General features: G+C 38.4%; 1 long non-coding RNA gene across 2 annotated transcripts in view; it reads right to left on the reverse strand.

The window, feature by feature from the left end:
* Positions 1-4370: 4370 nt before the first annotated feature.
* LOC137982831 (uncharacterized) overlaps positions 4371-5501 on the reverse strand; it is a 24010-nt gene continuing 22879 nt past the window's right edge. For both annotated transcript variants that reach the window (XR_011118832.1, XR_011118831.1), the window contains exon 4: positions 4371-5501. This exon is cut by the window's right edge and continues 6534 nt beyond it. This is a non-coding gene — a long non-coding RNA (uncharacterized lncRNA).

Below are 5501 nucleotides of genomic sequence, written 5' to 3' on the forward strand. Positions count from 1 at the left end.
TGTGATTAAATCAGGCAAATAACCGCACTGAAAGCGAGAAAGTCACCAGGGGCCGGTTGTTCAAAGCCTGATTAGCGCTAACCATTGGTTAAGAGGTATCAAATCCTATACAGTACATTGCCATGGTATTTAATGCTGGTTAGCACTAACCATACTTCTGGCCTGAAAACTACTCTGACTGCTGAAGACTGTAATTTTGTTTGATTTAGGGTTATTTTTTTGTTCAAATGGAGGTTCCTTTAACAATACAGGGGTTTTTTTTATGTTTGTTTAAGCACTGGAGGTCAGTGATCTTTTGTGCATTCATATTAGTGTCTACAGGTATGCCCTACATAATTTGTACTGCACAGGTCTCACTGACATGATACAATTGTGGTTGACAGTTGGTAGATTGATTTGTTTTTTAGAATTTTTCTTTCTCTGGCTTGTAAAGACAGGTCCTGTAAAGGTTTTTGACATGCGCTAAAAACTGGGATAAACCTGCCGTTACATGCGGAGAAAAACATATAAGGCCAAGAACAAAACCTCAAACACCAATGTGACCTGTGATTTGTAGGTTACATAAGCTATGCTGACAAGTGCTTATGTAAATGCATTATCTTATGAATGACTAACATTACAAAGAAAGATACTGTATTGTTGAAAGATCCTGTTCTCAAGAAATGTCAATATTGAAGGTTGTCTTGTTTATGAAATATGGTACATTACGGGGAATGGACCTTCTATTAACATTAAGTCAAACTAAAGGTGGCTCAAACTAATTTCAACCATTTCAAGGGAATGTCTTATCACAAGGATTGACTTTGCAACGCAGTTTTTTGTAACACCCATGTTTTGGTATCAGGTAAACACCAGCTGTAGCTCAAGAAGATGCACTTGTTATCGTGTTTTTGATCATCATGTCAACAGGAATCCACCTTCAAACTTCCTATATTTTGTCTTTTAACTTCTAGCTGAAAAACGAACTTAGTGACCCCCAATTAATTTGTCGCTGGGAATGTATTAGCAGGCTAAGATAAAACTGCCTGCCAAGTTAAAACAAATTATCTGGAGCAGATTCAGAGCCACCTTAAGATTTTCCAATTTGAAGATAGCAAGTAATCAGCTAGCTGATCACTTTCCAGCAATAAAGAAATGGGGGTCACCATGTTCGGTTTTAAGACAAAAAATAGGGTGTTTTCAGCTGGCACCTTTGTTGCTATGGTAACCTATTACATTGTAATAACGAGTGCATCTTGTTTAGCAGTTAGTGGTGTTTTATGTGGAACCATAACATTGCTGTTGCATGAAACATTTGTGTAGATTCAGTAATATTCTAAATACAAGTACCGGTGAGTACAGTTTCTTGAAAGTGTTGAAACTGGTTTAAGCTTCCATAAGGCTACTATTGTTCAAAAATTTCAAACATAGAATAACTTGAGAATCTTGCCACATGGAAGGGAAACGTCATTTTTGCTGCTGGTATGCTCTTGTTTAATAATAATAATAATAATAATAATAATAATAATAATAATAATAATAATAATAAGTAGAATTTAATGAAGGGGCAGGGTGCATAAACATCAAAAAAAATTTTGAATTTTTCCTGGAATTGAATGTAAAATCGTTGCCCAAGACGTTTTCCTTTGATTCGTGTTTCATTTTCAAGAAATCAGCTTTGCACAAAACCGCTGCTCCACCTGTCAAATGAGAAACGCTGACCTTTTTAAAACAAATGGGCCTGTTGCTCAGTCAGTAGTGTGCAATGCACGATAATCTGGCTGGTTAGAATCATCACCAAAAGTTAAATTTTTGAGTGCCACTTTTCTGGGCAACTTGTAGTTAGTTTTGACCCGTGACCTCGAACTAGTCTTTACTGCAGGGAACAAGTCAACCAAGAATTCTGAAGCTGACGAAAAGAGGCCAAGTGTCCATTCAAGTAATTTTCTGTTTTTGCTCCAAATTGGCCAGAATTTGGCCAACTTAAAACATTACCTTGGACTTCTTTCTCTAATTTGTGCTTTATTTTCAAGAAATGATCTCAGTAGGGCAATCACCAATGTGTGTGTGCGAGTGGCATGTTAGCTGGAAAATTTCATTTATCTGTCTAGTGCCATGGAACACGTTTGTTCTTAAGTTTCAAGGAAAAACGGTATATTTTGTTTCTCCTTTGAGAGAGGGAGCTGAATTTCTTTGTTTGGAGTATTTCTGGAAAATGGAGCTCATACCAGAAAAAGAAAGACAGCAAATGTCTTTAAGTTCAGTTCCAGGAGTCATGCAAAATTTCTGCCAATATTGAGGAAAGCACAGGCCGCCCAGTCGTAGTGTCAGTTTCAAGTTATGAGTATATTCGGTGAATGATGCATGTCTAAACGGTTAAAACCCAAGGAACAGCGGTGTAAATAATAATATTCTTGAAATTAAAGCCTTCCCACCTCCACTGTCCATATGTCACTTTCTGGCGGGTTTATGAACAATACACCTTAGTGGGCTAAGTCATTGTTGTATGCAATTCAAATTTCCCGGGATTAAAGATTCTTTGTGTATTGTATTTGAATAATGTAGTATTCATATTAAAATGATATGGAAATACCTGGAACAAAATGTTTTATTCCCAAAAGGTTTGAATGCATTGAGTTAGCCGATTAGGTCTACATCAGCGCACTGTTCTCTCCCCTCTAAGTGGTCATGTAAACCCTCCAGAAAGTGATATGTGGACAGTGAAATGTAGGTATTCAAGAATATTTTTACTTCCGTCGCTATTCGTTTGGTTTCAACCGTTTAGATCGGCATGCATCATTCACCGAATATTTTCATGACTTTGATACTCACACTATTATTGGGTTGCCTAAAATTCCTCTGAAGATATTTCTGCACCTTGCCCGTCATTTATTGATATCATCGATTTCACATTACTTTACCGCGCCACGTTGCAAAGTTCGTTGGGAAATTGGATGCTAGGTTACGAAGAAGCCACATGCGGCGAGTTAGACATTTGAAATGAACTTCCCAACTTTTTCCTGATCGAATTTCGAAACTTCACCGAATGAGACCACAGGGAGACCACCCTCTTTTGCTGGTGTTGTTGTTATCGACCTGTAGAAAGATAAATACATTACGGCGGTCGCGATTTGCTTGGCAATAAAGGTTGAAAGCAAATAATTCAATGAAAGATCATACTGTCAACTGAGTCCTGTGTTATGTTGTTTTGGTGGTCCCAAGCTGTTTGAGGCGTCATTTTGCGACCGTCGGTCGAGAGCAGATCTCTCAAAAAAGACACCTCAAACAACTCTGAACGACCAAAACAAGGTAACGCAGCACTCAATTGACACTTTGTTTGATCTTTTATTGAATTATTTGATTTCAAGCTTTATTGCCAAGCAAATCGCAACCGCCGTAATGTCTTTGCCCTTCTACAGATCGATAACAACACCACCAACAGAGGGTGGTTAACCTGTGATGGAATCTTTGCCGTCCGAGGTTCTTGACATCGTAAACCACTGGTTTGAGGATTCAACACCATTCAAACTAGCGCCGTAGTTAACATTTACCGAAAAAGGCAAATGTAAATATTGTCGATCGGTTTGTACGTACAGGGAGTTGCGAGAACAGACTACAGCCATTGCATAATGTTCGTTGCAGATGACTGTTTTTCTACGCGGAGTTTTGTAGCGGCCAAGTTTAATAATTCAAAGCTAATCGACAATTGAAGAGAAAAAATTTGCTCGAAAGTCACGGTGATGAGAGAACTGGATAATGCGTCTTCTCATCTTTACAAAGAAATGGTACTCCCAAGTCGTCTGCCGATAAAATAGACCATTTTCGAATTCTCGCGGCTGGACTGGATCTCGCATGAAATGGAGGCTAATGTGGGCAAATCTTTTCAAATGCAAATTAATTTGCCCGCATTAGCCTCCTTTTCATGCTAGATCCAGTCCAAGCGTTAGAATACGAAACTGGCCTATTAGATTTGGTGACTTATCAAAGTTTTGGACAGCACGTTGGCGAGTAAGCAACGTTGTTTTCGGTTAGCTTAAATTTATTTCCGCCGCTTCATACTTGGCCTCTATCGTTCATAAAACTCCATGCAAAAAACAATCATCCGCAGTGAACGTGCTTCAATGCTGTACTGTGTTCGCAACTCCCTGTACGTACAAACCGATCGACATTATGAACATTTGCCTTTTTCAGTAAATTTTAACGACGGCGCTGAATCCTCAAACAACTTGTTTAGATGTCATGAACCTCTGACAGCAAAGGTGTCATTCGGTGAAGGTGAAGGGAAAATCATTTCAAAGTGCGCAACCTAGTATTCAAATTCCCAACAAACTTCGCAACGTGGCGCGGTAACGTAACGTAAAATCGAGTGTAAAAATAAAGGAAGACAAGAACACTGTCAGTTAAGTTTATTTGTGACAATAAAGTTTAAAAAAAAAAAAGCCAATCACCCCCGTGCCTTGTCGGGCTGCTTCCACTCTGGCATTCTGAGTTGTCTTGTGCCCGTTGTCCTCATAAAATATTCCAACTTTCGAAATCCTGTAATGGTTTATCTGATTCTCTGCATTTCCGAGGGGGTGATGTCGACACTAAGAGATAAGGTAGTTGATTCACGAGAGGATGAGACAACAAAGTCAGGCAAGGGTTTGTTTCCTTGTCCTCTAAAGTCCAATCCAACTTTGCCAGGATACCAAACTATTTTAAACTTTTTTTACTGCCAATTCACTCTACAATTATTTGAAGTGCTTGCCAGCCAAAACTTGTTGCAATACGAAATTCTCCAAACATTTTGGGTATAAAACTTCCATTGCCTTTGAAAAAAGAAAGGTGTTTCTGTTTCAGGGTAAGGTCGCCATTTCATCATAGGAGGAGAGGGACGGGACTGGGTCCGCTGCCGTCTACCATTTCCCCGGCCCCCTGAGATAAAGCAAACCAAAGAGCACATAAAGTCTCGAGTAGAAAGGTTCTTTCCATGAGGCTGCCACAAACTTAAGTGTGATGCCCGTTAAAAGTTCTTTCGAAAAATCCTTGCAGAGTTTTCCCTTAAGATGAATTTATTTTTATGCTTGTTGTGGCCTAATTTATTGAATCTAATATACATGAAAAAATTTCTGCACTCGGATTTGGTTATAGAAAAATGAGATAAGTTACACTGGCGCAATCTTTGCGTGACGCGTGCGTTGCTTCTGCTTGATTACGATAACCTGATCGCGGATTTTTCATGTATATTAGCAATTTATCGCTATTTTTCTTGGGCAAGTTGGAATAAACAAGAATTTGTCGGTTTTTTCAAACACTACAAATTGCATCCTCCTTAAAGGCTAGAGCAACTTTGTATGTCTGAAAAAATTTAGTCCTGTGTGTTTATTCCCAAATCGTGCAAAATTGTTTTGTAATTAAACGAGGAATTATAATATGTGGAGCATCATGCAAATTTCAGGTGGTTAAAACTGCTGAAAATTTATAAAATGCTTGAATTTTAATTTAACAATTCATTATTTTGTTATTAAAAACAAGTTTTACAA

The sequence above is a fragment of the Montipora foliosa genome, chromosome 13, assembly GCF_036669935.1.
Source record: "Montipora foliosa isolate CH-2021 chromosome 13, ASM3666993v2, whole genome shotgun sequence".
Taxonomy (NCBI): domain Eukaryota; kingdom Metazoa; phylum Cnidaria; class Anthozoa; order Scleractinia; family Acroporidae; genus Montipora; species Montipora foliosa.